The sequence below is a fragment of the Cupressus sempervirens genome, chromosome 11 (genome assembly GCF_028749045.1).
Source record: "Cupressus sempervirens isolate cs-2001-9-10 chromosome 11, ASM2874904v1, whole genome shotgun sequence".
NCBI classification, from domain to species: domain Eukaryota; kingdom Viridiplantae; phylum Streptophyta; class Pinopsida; order Cupressales; family Cupressaceae; genus Cupressus; species Cupressus sempervirens.
In genome coordinates this window covers 471,299,882-471,318,486 of record NC_143128.1, presented here as the reverse complement: position 1 = coordinate 471,318,486, position 18,605 = coordinate 471,299,882, and positions in this window count along the sequence as shown.

Below are 18,605 nucleotides of genomic sequence, written 5' to 3'. Positions count from 1 at the left end.
TTTTTAAAGTGCATAGTTTTTTGTCTACTTTTTAGATTTGGTATTAGTTTATAGCCATTGTGAGTAGGCATGTTAACTTTTTCATTTGGTTTATTTTTTCCTAGTTTTAGCACTTGTATCTAATTGCATACTTAAAGAGTCTTGTGTCTTATTTGGTGAGTTTGGTATAGATTCATATTTTTTGTTGTATCAATCAAAATTAAAAGTTCACTTAGTTATCTTTTCTAGTAGAAATTATATTTTTTGTACATATAAAGTGCTAAAATCATATATTTTGGGGGTTCTTTGGTTTACTACATTATGGAGGTGTGCATTGATCTTATTGTGTCATATGTAAGAAGGGAATCACAGATACAATCATAGAATATACAATTCATCTCCAATTGTATTTTTTACTACTAATAATTGTGCATCATGTTAGAAAAGGGAAACATCACATATCATAGATGGATAAAAACCTCTCCTAATCTTAATGGACTCATTCCTATGCCAAAGTCCAAGTTAAAAAGTTAGTTTGGCATGAAAGGAATTTTAATATTGTGGGATTGATTTCTTACAACATGGACATTTCTTATTCTGAAGTCAAATCCAAGCTTGAGGATATTATGTGCTCACACACACAACGGATCATTATTTGGGAACATTTTGGAGATCCTCTTGCTCCTCCATTTCTAGGCAATCTAGATGCAAGTTCTCTCAATCCACTTGATGATGTGGATAAAATTACCTATGATGTGCCCACCTTAAAAGAGATTGAATGTCTTGCATTCTTTGAGAGCTATGATGATTTTTGGGCTCAACATATATATTTTACTTCTAGTTGAGACCACTTCTACTATTTACTCTAATTATGATGTTTGTATTCCTACAACCATGAATTCTTTTGATTCATTGCAATAGGGCATTTCTTATCTTCCACCCATAGTTTCATGTGATGATTTCTTAACACACATCACAAGTTTATTTGTGGAGTCTTACATGAAGGATTGGGTAGATATCATTGATGAAATTTATCTCCTCTTTGATGAGGATGATCCTTCTTCATTTTTTGTGAGGGAACACTCTAAATCTCATTTTCATTCTCCATTTGATCCTTCTTTCAAGTTTGACATGGTTGTGGATCCTTGGATACAATATTTTGAGGAGATTTCTCTATGGTCAGAGAAGACATTTGAGTCTTTGGAGATTGACATTCATGAGTCTCAAACTTCACTTGATATATCATTGTTCATGGTTGACCATATTTATCTATTGGAGATTCCTATTTAATTTCCCGAGGCATAATATATTTTAAGGATTCTTCCTTGAGATTGGGGAGGATTCATTGATACACCTATTGCATCATTTCTTCCTAATATGAGGAACACCATTTAATTTTCTTGGAGAAGTTTCTACATTGACCTTGGAGCATCTACTATTATTGTGCCTTCTACATTTAGTAGTGGATTCTTTTCTTTTCTTTGTACTTCTTATTTTGAGGATACATATGTTTCTTTGGATCTTGATCCAAATTATTATGTGGATCGATTACCATTGGTTCCTTTCATGTCACCTTCTATTGGGTATGTTCCTAATTGGTTAGTGAAATTTTTATCAACCAAGGATATACTGACATATGGGAAGAGACATCATAATTCATTATGATTCCTTCTTCGTATCCACAATGGAAAGTATTATTGCATTTTTACTTGGTGCATATTTCTGTGGGGAGAATTTTTATTTGGATGCTCTCACAAACATGATGTATAAGAATCTATGAATAAAGAAGATTTATAAGATGAATGCAAAACCAAATGAAACTATGCAAAACAGATGTAATATAGATAAAAAAATGATCTTAATATAACAATCAACTTTGAAAGCCAAAGATGAAAAAGGTATTTAAGATTCAAGACTGAGAAATATGAAAGATGCAAGAGGCATAAGGAAGTGTGGGGAAATTCATTTATATGTGTCCTCATGTGGGAGATAAATTTGTAGGAGAAATTTGAGATAACAAAGGTACATAATTAGAAGTAGTTGGAGACAAGTATTTGTCATAAATTTTCCAAGTGATTGCATGTGGATGATGGAGTTGGAAGGATGTAATAAGATGAGTTGAGAATGTATACGAGCTTATGGGATAAAAGTTTGAATGATTTAGGTATAATTGATGCATCAATTAGCTTGATCATAATATCCATTCAACTAATAGAAAAAATATGATTAATAATGACATTTTTCTTTCATGCCCAAAATCTAGGGAAAAAAATACACCACTTTTTTTTTTTGAGTACTCAAGTTTACTAAGTTGATAGTTGAAGTGTAACTATGTTTACAATAATATTGCAAATGTATAACATGATAATCAAGACTATGTTTCAAGAGGTATCCTAACTAACATTGATCGTGTAGTTGTCCCACCATCATGATTGATATAGTTAACCCCCCTCTATGGTTTCAAGTTAGGTTTAACTAATCTTAGCCTAATCATTAAAATACTTAATTAAATCGACAAGTTAATTCTATATCGTTAATAAGGTTGAAGCCCTAACTAGATTTTAGTTTCCATCAAAAGGCCCGACCTAGGTTTCATGTACAATTTAGTCAATACAAATCTTAATCCAAATTAATATCAAGTTAAGAGGGTTGACCAAAACCCCAATTAAATAACAACCCAATTTGAGTCAATAACATTGGGCATGATAGCTTCTTTACCATAAATCAATCCCCCTTAAATAATTTATTAACAACCTCTAAAGTTGATCTAAGTCATTTAATTGATTAATTCTTCTTTAATAATGTGTTGATTTAATTAATCTCATTTTAATAACTTTGATGTCCGAGTACATTAATTGAATTAAATAACTATTCTAAAATTTATTATAATGCACTATCCATTTAAACATTAATATATAAATGTTTTTTTGATGAGTAATAAATATTGGTGTTATATTGGAATTTGAAAGAGATACATATTTCCAATAGGGCATGATGCATAAGCTAATCTTGATTATAGCCCATGTCATAGTCCACCCGATACATTTCCCCCAGCCATAGGCCTATTTTATCTCTATTTTCATAAAGGGAATGTACTTGACATTATTATAATGCACAATTGCCACCTCATGATGCCAAGATCATCAATATTTGATGAGAGTCATGATGGAAACAATAGGGGGTGGTGCTGCCATCATACTTAAACTTTTATGAAATATCTAACTCATGGGGTGAATGGCACTAAAATCCTCCATTATTTTAAATTTTGTTTCCCCATTCACCCCAATGTTGGAGAGCTTATTTTTTAAAGCATTTGCTTCTCTAAAAACATGTGTGATCTTGAAATCATCAAAGTTTTTTTTAAATGACCTTATCTATTAGATTAATTTATCCAAATACTAGACCTCCAAATTTCCTTTAGCAATGATATTGACCATATTTTGGGAGTCCACTTCAAGGTGAAACTTTTGAGATCCAAGTATGATGCCTAGCATAACCACATCCATAGCTGCCAAACATTTAATCTAGTTGCTTATCTCATCAGCCACCATCCTTGCACTCTGCCAAGATACTTCCATTGTCAGATCTAGCCACTGCACCAATGCCAAGTGGACCCAGATTCCCTTTATCTACACCATCAAAATTGAATTTGATCCATCTAATTTTTGGAAGAGACCATTTTTCATGCTTCCTTTCCCATCTAACTTAATGTCATTTGAGGAATCAACTCCAAATTCCCCTAAGTGGGCCACCATTTAATCATGGGACATCTTTTTTGCATGACTGATTCAAGAGAATTAAAGGGTAATTTATTTGGATTGACTCGAGATGCTGCATTTGAGTCTACTTCAAAAATTGTTTTCTCAATGCTAAACATAAATCTTTCCCTTGATTCTAATTTGTATTAAAATATGTGTCTATTGTGCTCTTTCTAGATTTTCCAAAGGGTTATAGATGATGTGATTGTCCAAATGGAGGCCATACATGACTTTTGTGTGTGGGAGTAGTGGTGGGGGGGTGCGGGGGGGTGTCTGACCAAGCTTGCAACCAATCTTTGATCCTAGTTTGCATCAAGCCACTCTAATTAAGTCCTATGAAAACAAAATCACAAACTTCCTTCAAAAATTTGCACTGAATAAAAAGATGATCCAGAGTCTCTTGGGATTCATTTGAAAGGGGGCATCTAAAGGAACCTCAGAATCTAATTCTCATCACCCTATCTCCTATTAAGATTGTAGCATTACCTGCCAACCAAGTAAAAATCTTGACTTTCATAAAACATGAGCTATGCCAATAGAGCTTGTTCTCCCAAGCAATAAAATCATGATATCATATCAACATTGAGTAGCCTATCTTGACCAAATATCATCCACTCTTAGCTGCACACCACACTAATCTATCTTCTGCTTGGGATACTAAAACTTGTCTATTGCTTAGAATTTACATGAAGGCATCCATATCTTCCTAGTTCAAGCACAAAGATGCATGATCTTTCCACTTAGCCATACATCTTGATAATAGGAACTCTTAGTCAATGAAATCTACCACTTTATGACCCCAAGATCTGCTCAAAACTTGAATGATATTTTGTAGGACACCTTCATCTTCTGGTTATCTTTCCCCTTACTAGGAATCAATCTAAAATTTGGTTTTATGCCCATTACCTATTTTCCATGACACGTGCTCTGTCACTATGCTTTTGCAATTGAGAAAAATGTTCTAGATGGATGATCCTTTTGGGGGGTTAGGAATTTTCAATATTCTCTCTTCCTCCATTCCATCCAAATATTTGGCATTAAAAATTTTGACTCAACTTTGTTCCAGCTAGGAATAAATTTTCCAAATTAGTTTGACCCCAAGGATGGTATTCAAAAACTTCCAATCACGTAGGCCAACACCACCTTCCCCTTTTATTTACATAACTTATCCAAAGTAATCAATGGAAATTTATCAATTTCCTACTTACCATTCTAGAGGAATTTTTGCATTATATGTTGAATGGATGCAATCACATTGGTTGGGATTAAAAAAAATGCATTGGGTAGATTAGCATTACATAAATAAAAAATTTCAAAAGCAAGAGTCATCTAGCAAGTGTAAGCCATTTTCCTTTCCAATTTTCCATTCAGCCAAAAAAATCCATCTATTATATCTTTCCAATATTCCTTCTTCAAGGTGTCATTGAAATGAGCTGCCCCAAGAAATTTTCTAGGCATCTTCCCAATCTTGACACCAAAGGTCTCAATAATTGCTTCCTGCATTTCCTTTGTTGTGTTGACAAAATAGATTTCAAGCTTGTTCTAGTTAACCATTTGTCCAAAGGCAAAGCTATATTTATCCAAAGTTCTTTTCATTATGCTAGCTTCAGCCATCATGGCAAGCTAAGGAAAAAGATATCATCCATGAACTGACAATATTGTGGTTTGGCATGAATCCACTTTTCTCTAGAGATATGAGCTTATGTAGGACCTTCTTTAGGCATTTGGCTCTAATTTTAGAAATGATCTTGTATACTGTGTTGCATAAAGAGATGGTTCATAAGTCATCAAAACATGAAGGTTTTTTCTTTTCCAGAATTAGGGATACAAAATTGTTGTTGAAATATCTAAAGATGAAGCCCTTCTACCTAGATTCTTCTACCACTTCAAACAATTATCATTTTTGCATGTACCAAAAATTATGATAAATAAAAGCCTAAAACCCTTCTAGACCAGGAGACTCATCTTTGCCTATACCAAAAACCACATTCCTTAATTCTTTAAAAGAGCTTGGTTTCACTCTAACATCACATTATCATCTTTCAAAATCAAGGGTGGAATCACACTTAGAAGATCCCTTTGTGCATGCGATATATCAATATTGTTACTACTCCAAAGAGATGAGAGGAAACTGATTGCCACCTAGTTCATGGCTTCTGGATTCTCTGTAACTTTTCCATCCTCAACGGTAATGGAGAGGATTTTATTGATGCTTCTACATTCCTTCACGAAACAATGGAAAAAGTTTGTGCTATGGTCCCCTTCCCTCAACCAAATTTCCCTTGAGTTTTGTCTCTAATAAATCTCCTCACACTGTGAAATTTCACAATATTGAGCTAAAAGATCTTTTTCATTTTCAAAGTTAGCAACATCCATGCCATCCTTTAATACTTTGGAGTTTAGTGCTCTGAGTAAGCCTTCAATTCCCTCCTTTTTCTTAAAAATATTTCTGGAATGAGTCATGTTCCAAACCTTTAGATTCTTCTTTTCAAACTTCATCTTCTAAAAAATTTGGCTAGCCTGATTTCCTTCAACTCTGGGATCTGATTTCCACCAGCTAGCGACTAAATCCATAAAATAGATTTGGGTTCTTATAACCACATTAGTTCAATTTTAAAGGGGCATTAGTCTATAATTCCATCTCTTTGAATTAGGAATGAGACTGAATAATGATATGATCTAGATAATCTTAAGACGCTTGCTTCAAAAACCAAGGGGAAGTGCATCCATGGTCATGTCAGAAAGAACTGGTCTAATTTCTCTATGATATTTGAGAAACCACATCTTCAATTTGTCCATGTGTATGAACCACCTTTAGCTTCTATTTCCCATAGGCTATTAGTAGAAACAAAATACTAGAAATCCTTTTGTAACTAATTGCTAGCACCTCTCCCTCTTCTCTTTTCAAGAGGGGATAGGGTAGCATAGAAATCACTCCTCATGAAAATGATAACTTCCTACCCTACATTGTTTATTTCCCTAGTAATTTCTTCCCATACAACCCCTTTTTGTGTTGAGGAAGTTTGACCATAGATGTTTATTAGGAGCCTTGAGAAATTAACACTCATAGTGAAGAATCACATCATTGACTAGTGCCTAGATTTAGATATTGGGGCCATTGAAGTCATCCTTAGACTCAAAATTATACCTAAACTATTGGAATCTCATGTTAGATCTACAAAGAAACTTGAAAACTGTCACTGGACCTCAAAAAAGATATATTCTCTCTACATTAAATTTTATCTCTTGTAAACAAAGAACATCTTTTTCTTGATAAAATCATGTCTTGATCAAGTGTCTCTTGTAATGGGCATTGCAACCCCTGACATTCCATGTTAATAGTTTCATGGCCCCTTGGGAGAGACCATGTGGTGCAAGAGCACCTCACACAATCAATTTGGAGAAGAAGACTAGGCAGACTTTCAAGACCTTCAAAGCAAATCTAGAGGATGGACTGTACAAATCAGGTCAATAGATCAAATGGAGGATCTTGGTACCTATAATGTTATTAACATAATGCATTTCTTCAATTAATTTGTAGTGTGCCTCTTATGATTTTGAAATTCAAATTTTCAAACATAAATAGTTAGTAAAGGAATTAGAGGGAAGCTTTTTATTTTGTTAAAACTTAACTATTCAACCCAATGATGAAGTTGGTTGAATTAGTTTTTGGACAATTATATTTTAATAGGAATCTATATATATCGGGGTGAGAGTCTCTGTTAGGGGACAATAAATGAGATTGGTGTATGTATTAGTGAACAAGAAATGATAAAACTCTTTATTGCTTGAAATCTGATAGGCTTATATAATTCCAATTTGGTCAAAAAATTTATGCATTGATAGGGATCTAGTAATTAGTTAATTGTTTATTTGGTGTGTTTCATATTATGCTGAATTCAGTGGTGCACCAATTGGTTCTGAAACAACATTTCTTTTTTTCTTAAGTCTCTATTATAGTAGGGTTTAGGGAAAATAAGAATCATTCCATGAATATATAGGCCTAATATTCATGGAATGACCATTCCTAACTTGAATTATAAACCAATAACATTTCATATGCAAAATTGTGGGGATTGAAAGCGATCGCAATCTAGAACAGTGAAAGAAACAATGAAGATGGTGGCTAGTGTGTAGCAGTGAACAATTTATCCAACAAAGGGTGGATATTATGATTTGAAACATTCTAAGATGTTTATTAGATGGTAAATCATTCACTAATTGGGTGTAGGAATGCGTTCTAACAGGAGATTGGAGAAGCCCTAGATTACAAGGGTGTGAGGACAAGATTTGGGAATCGAGTGTGGTAGAATTCTTAGGGCTAATTCCCTTTGCTATTGAATATTTGATGGTATAAAATTCCACTGTCCAAGAGTAGGAAGTGCCAAGTGGAGTCTACCATATGGTTTCTTTGTAAATTGTGTCATTTATTATTTTATTGTCATTATTGTGATTACTCCGCATCAAATTGGTATCAAAACCGAAAAGGTCATGTGGAAGTTTAATTGGTCTTGTGAAGCTGGTTCTTGAATCCCTTAGTAGCCCTTCTAGTTGAACTATACTAGGAGGAGTAACCCTATAGTAGATTCTTGTACCAAGTTGATCAAGTAGCCATGTCTAAAGGAGAAGAAGAGATTCCTAGAAGGTTGACAAATATAGAGTTGGCAAAGATAGTGAAAGAACACGTGGCAGATAACAAAAAGTTAAGGGCATCATTAGACCAAAGGGACAAAGAGAATGCTGAAAAAGATAGATTGATAAAGTCCATGATGGAGAGGCTTTCAGCACTAAAGAAGAAAGATAAAAGCATCAGATTGGATGAAGAAGTCAAAGATGAAGAAGAGGAAGAAGAACCCAAAGAAGAAGAAAAGGACCCTAAGGAAGTAAGGATGGATAAGTTGGAAAAAGCCATAAGGAATGGAGATAGAAGGGTAAGGATAGACTTACCTATGTATGGAGGGAAGATGGATGATGAAGAACTAATAGATTGGTTTGGTGCAGTTGAAAATTGCTTTGAGTGTGAAGGAATTGAAGAGAACGACAAAGTGAAGATAGAAAAGTCCAAGTTGAAGGGACATGCTTTGTTGTGGTGAGATTTTATCTAGGCAAATAGATGGAAGAATGGTAGACCCAAAGTCACATCTTGGTATACTATGGTGGACAAGATGAAGGAAAAAATTTTGCAAAAAGATTATAGAGTACAGTTGTACAAGAAGATGAGGAATTTTAAACAAAAGCAGATGGATGTACAAAAGTACATTGAGGAATTCCACAAGCTTGACATTAGAGTGAATCATGAGGAAGAGATGGAAGAAAATATTGCACAATATATGGGGGGACTGAGGTTCAATATCTAGGATGAACTTAGTCTAGCTACCCCTAGGTTGGTTGATGGATGTTATCAATTAGCCTTGAAGGCTGAAGATAAGATAAAGAGAAGGCAAGAGAAGCAAAGTAGCAATAGAGGTGGATCTTCCATGAGAGGAAGAGGGGGAAGAGGTACTACTAATTTTCAGAGTATTAATGATAAGGATAAGGAAAAAAAAAATTAGAATCAAGAGGGGGTTATAGAGGTGGAAGAAGTGGAGGAAGAGGAAATAGAGTATTCACAGGAAGATGCTTCACTTGCAATGAAGTAGGCCATCAGTCCTTTTAGTGTCCTAAATGGCAGGAAGACAAGTGGAGAGATAGAAGAGTGAACATGGTTGATGAAGAGCCAAGAGAGGATGGGAAGAAAGAACCCATTGAACTTCTTCTAGAAGAAGGAGAGTGCTTACTGATGGGAAGAAGCAATCAAATACCAAAAGATCTAGGCATATTCAAATCAAATTGTCTCATTCAAGGCAAGGTAAGCAAGTTTATAATTGATTCAGGGGTAAGTAATAATGTGTTATCTTATGAGGTTGTTAAGAAATTTAATTTGAAAAATTTTGCACATGTTGCTCCTTATTATGCTACTTGGGTCAATGAGAATCATAATTTGTTGGTTAAGGATCAAGTGATGGTTGAGTTTTCAGTTGGGAGTTATAGGGACAAGGTACTATGTGATGTCATGCACATGACTTGTGGGCATTTCATTTTGGGAAGATCTTGGCAATGTTCAAGGAGGGTCATGCATAATGGCTATGAAAATACATATGTAGTTCAACAAGGAAAGGTGAAGTATAAGTTGCATCCATTGGTGAGGAGTCATAAGGAATCTATACTAATGTGTTTTGGTAGAAATGTTCTAGTGTAGGAATAGGGTATTTCACATTATGATACTAGTTGGAAGAAATGCTAAGTTAAGGGGTAGGAAAATCCAAGGGTGGCAGGGCTAGTTGAATAACCTTTTGTTTTGGTTGGAGCAGTAAAGTGTCCTCTAAGAGGGCAAGTAGATGAAGGTGATATGATAACAACTTAGAGACAAATGCAGTTTGTTCAAGGATCTAGAGTGTAGCAACAACACAGTTGTGGATCAAGACAACCAACTACAACTAAGTTTTTATCTAATTATTTGTGTATGAATGCAAGAAGTTTGAGGAAGAGGCAGATCACTTTTAGGGAGTGTGTTATCCCTCAACATTAGAGCAATTATAGTGAGTACAAACCCAATAAATCTTGGGGCAAGAGTTCTTTTCATGGTGGGGAGTATGGTGCAAGAGCACCTCACACAATCAATTTGGAGAAGAAGACTAGGTAGAGTTTCAAGACCTTCAAATCCAATCTAGGGGATGGACTATACAAACCAGGTCAATAGATCAAATGGAGGATCTTGGCACCTATAATTTTATTAACATAATGCATTTCTTCAATTAATTTGTAGCGTGTCTCTTATGATTTTGAAATTCAAATTTTCAAACATAAACAGTTAGTTAGGAATTAGAGGGAAGCTTTTGTTTTGTTAAAACTTAACTATTCATCCCAATGATGAAGTTGGTGGAATTAGTTTTTGGACAATTATATTATTTAATAGGAATCTATATATATCAGGGTGAGAGTCTCTGTCAGGGGATAGTAAATGAGACTAGTGTATGTATTGGCAAACAATAAATAATAAAACTCTTTGTTGCTTGAAATCTAACTGGCTTATATAATTTTGATTTGGTAATTCAACACTCTCATGCATTAATAGGGTTTTAGTAATTACTTAATTATTTATTTGGTGTGTTTCATATTACACTAAATTCAATGGTGCACCAGTTGGTTTTGAAACAACATTAATTTTTTTCTTAAGTCTCTGTTACAGTAGAGTTTAGGGAAAATAAGAATCATTCCATGAATATACAGGCCTAATATTCATGGAATGACCATTCCTAACTTGTATTATAAACCAATAACATTGCATATGCAAAATTATGGGGATTGAAAGTGGTCACAATATAGAATAGTACAAGAAAAGGTGAAGATGGTGGTTAGTGTGGAGCAGTGAACAATCTATCCAACAGAGGGTGGATATTACAATTTGAAACATTCTATGATGTTCATTAGATGGTGAATCATTCACTAATTGGGTGCAAGAGTGCATTTTGATAGGAGATTGGAGAAGCCCTAGATTACAAGGATGTGAGGACAAGATTTGGGAATCAGGTGTTGTAGAATTCTTGGGGCGAATTCCCTTTGGTATTGACCATTTGATGGTATAAAATATCACTATCCAAGAGTAGGAAGTGCCAAGTGGAATCTTCCATATGGTTTCATTGTAAATTGTGTCATTTATTATTTTATTTTCATTATTGTGATTGATCTGCATCACCATGTCTCTCCGTAATCTCAGTTTCTTTTGTCCTTTCATATTACCATAATCATTTGGTAGCTATTTGAATGATCTTATCCTTTATCCCCCCTTTTCTTTGGGGGTCTTTGTTTCTATCTGCAAATAGTTCTACTTTCTACAACACGTGCTTCTTCATTGATTCCAAAAAAATCATCAACTAACTTAGAAGATTCCTCATCTTCTTCTATCCCTTATGAAAACGTTGCTACCCTTCTTGGAGATAAAAAAGAACCCATCATTATGTCATTAAATGAGCGCAGGGTATTACTTCAATCCTTCAGACCTTCATTCTTTGATGGTTCAAATTTTGCATTCTAGTTTAGAGCAATAATCAAATTCATCCCATTGTTGGATTCTTCCCCAACTATCTCCTCTGAAACCTTTAGGTTCGCTTGTGCAATTATAGATTTTAAAACTACAACCATCCTCCCTTGAGAAGTATCTCCTTTGCTAATTGTTTCCAAATCCTCCATAGGTTGATTTATCTCATTTTCCTTTCCTATATTTTTAAAGCCTTCAAAATTGCAGGCCATGGCTAACATAAGTTTTTCTTCAATCGTTGAGCTTTCTTTGCCTTTTCCTTGCTTATTTGTAGTGCATTCTTCATTGGTATGACCCTATTCTTTGTAGTTTCTACATCAATCTTGCCACCAATTTTCTCTATTCATCTTAAGCTCAATATCTTTTAGTATAGGAGGATAGGGGTTCCAAAGTATACATATTTAGGCACATGTGCAGAAGTCTTCTTTAAAGATGGCTTCATCTATTTTTTTCTAATTAATCCAAAGTATACATATTTTAGCATAAATGCATAACATTAATATATCAATCAACCCTTAATGAAAGCTATTTTAAAAAAACCTAAACAATAGTATTGTTCTTTAATAATTATATAAATTAATTACTAATTTAAATATTACTCCTTTAACTATAATAAAAGAATCCTGTTTATTAAAAATTTCTATAACATCATTTAAAAATATTCCCCAAGAAATACATACTAATAATTAAATTAAAAACTCCCCTTTTAATACATTATATTGAAAATACAAACTATACCATGCATTCAAATATAGCATCACACATAAAGTTACTTTTTGATAAATAAGTTTATATAAAAGTTTAAAAAGGAATTCTATTAAAAGTCAACCCACTTTTTCTTCAAAATTAAAAGCCTAATATATTCCCCCCACTTACTCTCTTATCTTAGCCCTAACTGGGGTTTCTCTAGTCTCCAACAAGAAGACATACCCCATTTTGAATACACACTTTCTTTATTTTGTTTTTACCTACTACGAATTTTTCTCCACTAACCCTAATTCAAAATTAAGGTTAGAGTTAGCTAAATGTTAAAAATATTTTCCTTATTCATGAATATACTACTAACCCTATTGTCTTATTGTTTCCATGTTGTTTGTTTTGGTTTTGGTGTTGCAGGTTTAATGGAGTTTATGCACATGGGAAGCCATTTTTTTTGGTATGGAGGTCATTTTCCCTTTTTTTCCCTATTTTTTAAAATAATACAAGAATTATAAAATAATGGGGAGGGGCCATGACCTCCATCAACCTACTAAGTGGCTCATTGTGAGTAGGTGTGTCATAGTCGTGACTATGGTAATGTAGTGGCTATGGCACCACCATAATAGACATCATAGCCCCCCTTTGCTTAAGGAGGGTTAGTAGTTCTGGTGGCCATCCATGTCACAAATTTTCCCTTCCTTGGAGGGAGTACAATTGTGGGTGCCACTGTGGCCCCACATCTGTAGGATTGAGACCCACAAAAAAAATAAAAATTATTTTTTTATTTTTATTATTATTTGTTTATATGTATAATCAATGACAATGACAAATGTTGTTATTAATTTATAAATTAAAATGATTATATTTACATTGCTTCCTCTTTTTTGTTTCTAAGTATATATAAACCCATAAGAATGATTATTTTAAATCAAGGGTTTCACTTTCTATCTATTTGATAAATATGTATAGGACACTTTTATAATCATTTATCTATAAGGGTAGGATCTTTTTTTTTTTGTGTGTGTGTTTAAAAGATTTGAGTTTCAATGCTAGTATTTTTGCAACTTGTATCAAACCCCTCATTGGAAACATAGGAAAATGTATAATTTAACATTTAGATTCTTATGTAAAAACCAACGAGCTAAGACATGAAAAATTCCTTTCTTTTGTTCCTCTCTTTTAAAAATAAAGTACTAAGTCCAAACATTTAAATAAATCAAATTTTTATTTGTCAAGTATTTATTTAATCATACAAACTTTTGATATGATCGACAAAATTCATTTCCAACTTGTATTCGATAAAGGCTATGTTATATGATTTACAAAAGAATTACTTCCAATCTTGTCATATGGAAATGTGCAAATTTAAACTCTTAAAAAAATTTTAAAAAATAATACCTTAAAATAAAGGCATGATACATTAAGAACTTTCTCTTTTACATTGCTCATTAAGGGTAAGACTCAAATACTTGAACATATAAAAAAAAAATCCTTTCTTTTGTTTCCTTTGTTAGAAAAGCTAGGGTTGCCCTTGCACCAAAAGTTTGAATTCTCAATATTTGATACAACCAATAGTCCTATTTAACCACAAGAGGCAATTATGCCATGCTACAAACCCCATGAGGGACATTGTCTCATTTCCAAAAATCCCCTCCCAATGTCATCCATCATGGCCTATGACATTTGAACCTATGACCAAGCTCTAATACCAGTTGTTAGAAAGGATAGGGTTTTCATTGTGCCAAAAGATTGAGTTGTCAATGCCTAATACAACCAATAGTCTTATAGAACCACAATGGGTGATTAATCGATATCTCAAACCACACTAGGGAGGCTATCCCACTACCAACATCCTTTTCAACTTAAGCTTCAAACTAAAATTTGTAATAAAACTTAATACAATCATAGAGTTCTCACCTTCCAACCTTGGCCTCAAGGAAGCTACCCCCGAGCTTGGAGAACCAAGGGAAGAGGAGTTACATAAAATCAACCCATAAAATGCAACCATAAAACCACAAACACAATATGAAATCCCAACCAAGACTTGCATAATAGGTCACTAAAGGCTCATTAATGGGATGAAGGTGGACCAAGTACTCAAGCTCGAATAAATAGAAAGAAATACTGTAATACAATGCCTTTACAAGGCTCATTGATAAATACATACTGCTTCCTTCTTTCACATAAAAAATCTCCCCTTATGGCCCCTAAATGTGTAAAAATAAATAGAAACAAGAAGCCCATATTTCATGACACACTCCTCTTCTTAATGAGAAGAGACACTACACTACTTACCCCAGGTTGTCCAAAATCTCTTCATTTACAAGGCTACTTCTTCCCTCCCAAAGGCTAGTAATGCCTTGACTCCCATAGACAAATTATTCACAAGAAAATAAAGTAAAACAATAAGCTCTTGAAAATAATTCATTCAATAAATATAAACACAGCATACATTCTATCATACTACAACACAATACAAGAATAAGAATCCTTTCATGAAAGAGTGCAACTAAATTTTCTCCAAGATTAAGGAAAAAATAATGTTGAGAAAAGCTATGGCTCCTTTTTCCTTTCAAATCCTCTTCCAAATCCTTCTCTAAACTAAGTATTTTCAAAGTTGGAGTGTGGGTGAACAACCTTCAAGTTCTACCAAAGCTCCTCTAAAAGGGGTTCTACCAACTTCCAAACCAACTACCATTAATGGGGAAAATATCCCAAGTCCATCTCTTCTATATTTTCCCCTCTCATAAACATGAGGTAAACCAAAAATGCGAAAAGGGGGATGTTCTTGTCCTCTTCTAATTTTTATCACTTTTGAAAAAGTGTACTTTTGGAGGGTCATAAATTATTGGAAACTTACAATTGGAACAATTGTTGTTACATAATTGATGTCAAATCTATTGATAATGTATATTGCTACCTAATCTAAATGTCATATCTATTTGATTGATGAAGAGGATTTGAGATGTTGCTCATAAAAATAGCACCTAGAGGAAAGGTTGAGTTATGAAAAGGAATCTACAATGGACATTTGATTAGTTAGACTTTGATGAGACAAAGTGCTTGTTTATATCAAGAAAGTTAAGCTAAGCCATACAATAGAGTAAATGGTTAAGAAATGTTGAGTGATGCTAGGGGAAACTGAGCCATAGTGAGTGCCAAGAAATTCTAGTGTTTATCAAGCATTAGTATCGACCAAGAAAGGTAGCTGATGCTAAGCCAAAAGTTTTATAACGACCAAGTACTTTAGTGATCACCAAGAGTCATAACTTAGTGATTACCAAGTAATAGTATTCAGAATGAATTTGAGGAAATCACGATTCCCAGTTGACTCAACTAATTTTTTGGGAGATGTAAATTATGTTGAAGATAATATTGATGAGTTGGATCATCAAACTCAAGATGAGCATTAGGTAAAGACCTAATAGACAGATTCTAGAGAAGTTTCTAGAGGAAGATCAAGAAGATGGATAGATACCATGAATTGTGTTAAATTTGATCATGAAACCTAAGATCCATAGTGATAATGGAAAATGTTAAAGCAAGAATTTCCTATTTAGTTAATTGAAGAAGAGCCAATGTATGTACAAGTGTATGTGAGAGGCACATACAAAAGAAGGTTGATTGGAGATGCACAAATGCAAGAGTTAATGCGTAGCTAAAGGAAATTGCTTATGCAAATGTTGTTGATGTTGATGAGTGAATCTAAGTAGAAGGTTTAAGTGTTGTTTAAGGGGAAGATTGATTGCTTGAAGGGTTTCCAAGTGAATCAAGAATAAATATGACAATGGAGAGCTTACCATTGATTCAACACATGAACCAAATAGAGATCTAAACTTGCAAAGTGAGTTGTAATCATACAGATCAAAATCCCACTATTTTCTTTCTAATCATTATAAAAAATTTGTATTAAAATCCTTTTAACAGAGGTTGACGTAATAGTCTATGTAAATCCTTTAACAAGGTGACATTATAAGTGGAATGATCAAAGTCCTTTGACAAGGCCACTCCTAACAGGGCGATTAAATCTTCTAACTAGGTCACATTTAACAATGTCTATTGTAAACCTTTAATAGGGTTGGCTCTTAATAGAGCTCACTTTGAAAGAGTGAAAAAGTGGTGACATGTTGCTAGTGGTTTTCTGCAAATTGGTTTTTTGCATAAAATAATAGTGTCAAACTTGTATTGAATATTTTATATGATTTACATTTTATATTCAAAAAAGTATGTTATAGTTGGGACAGTAATTTTTTTTATCAATATAGTAGAGACCAGGCAACAACATGATAAGAAAAACAATGAGATTTTTATTTTTAATTTTTTAAATGGTACTTATAGAGCTTGAGTAACTCAAGTAAAAAGTAAACATTTTACCTACAATGCAAGGTACACCTAATAGGTTAGCTAATTTTGATGCAGACATCACCCTATGGTCTCATTTAACCTCTCAAAAGTTTACTTACAAGTTCAACTTGATTTGACTCCACTCATGACCTCCTACTTAAGTGAGTCTCTTAGGAAACTTATATGGTACTACCCTAGGTTAGGTTGCACTTACCAAATGCTAAATAGATAATTTCATTTCCACATACACATTACACAAGTGTTAAATGACACCATACTTTACACATCACATTTACACAATTGGCATGTCCATTAAGGAGATAATTTGAAATAATTTAATTAAAAACAATTAAATCATTTACATTCAAAAATAAATTACAATACAATGAGGTTTCATCTCTTCATCAAACTAAAAACTTGTCTTTATTATTTCACATTGGCATAACCTTGGTTCTATGTTTTTATTTTCATGATTAATTTCCTACACACTAACTCTAAAAATCAATAGTCCAAGAGAATCATACATACAATCAACATAATTAATTAAATGACATTAAACATAGTAAATTCACATTCACATATCCATCAATTATCAAGGCAATATTCACAATTCAACTTCATATAAAGTGTATGCAAAAATTAAAACATCATATAATATCCAATTGACATCAATTCCACTTAGAACACACTTCACATGTCAGATATAGTTAAACCATAAAATGTATCATTAAAATAATCATCTAAATCTATTAATAACAAGGCACATAGGAATATGTCCTAACAACAACATCATAGATACTAAATCATCATCATAAAAAATCACCACATAATATCCAATATAAAGTATTTGTGTAACTAGTATAAATATATCAAAATAACATGTCATACGAGAGTCAAAATATAAAAGTATCACCTAAGCTATGATGAATCAGGGTGGGACCTAACATCCTCCCCCTATAGGCATGAATTTCATCTTGGATTTTGAGAATAAATAGGAGTATTATGATCTCATCTATATTATGTCCTCCCATGATGTTGTTAACTCATCTAACAATCTTGTTAGACTCTAATATGGTCCAACTCTCTGCCTTAAAGGGCTAGAGTTTGGTGACCTAAAATAAAAATGGGCTCGAAAGCTAATTTCCCTTTCGACTCCACCTACAAGGGATCCCAATGTATAATATAAGATTCATCATAAATATATCTTCCCAATACTAGTACATGAAGCACATTGTGGATCTATGATAGGATAGACAATAAGCAATTAGTCCCACCCTTTCTAAAATCTTGAAAGGTCCAACAATACCTAATCAGTCACCACAAACTAAGAACAACCATAGATCCTATCCCATTTGAAGGCTTTGAAAATTTGTTAATCTTGTCAGCACATCAACCAATAGAAAATATGGCCCCATGCAAGCTCATCTGGCACCTTATCCACTTCACTTATGGCCTACAAGAGAAAATAGGATCCACAATCTATGTGTCACACACTTGATTTCTTGCATAATTTAAAATCCTCACATCTTGAGAAAGCAAGAAAGAGACAAACTTCAAATGATCTCGATCTAATGATGGATGAAAAGCTCACTATTAATTGCACTAACTAAAGGAAAAGGGGCCCTTGGTGCTATGTGGAAACATGTTACTTTTTCGCTATGACAAAAGAGACTACAATTTCTAACAATGATAAAGTGACAACCCTTGATTCTTTTGCATCTAATGGTGGATAAAATATGGGCCCGTGG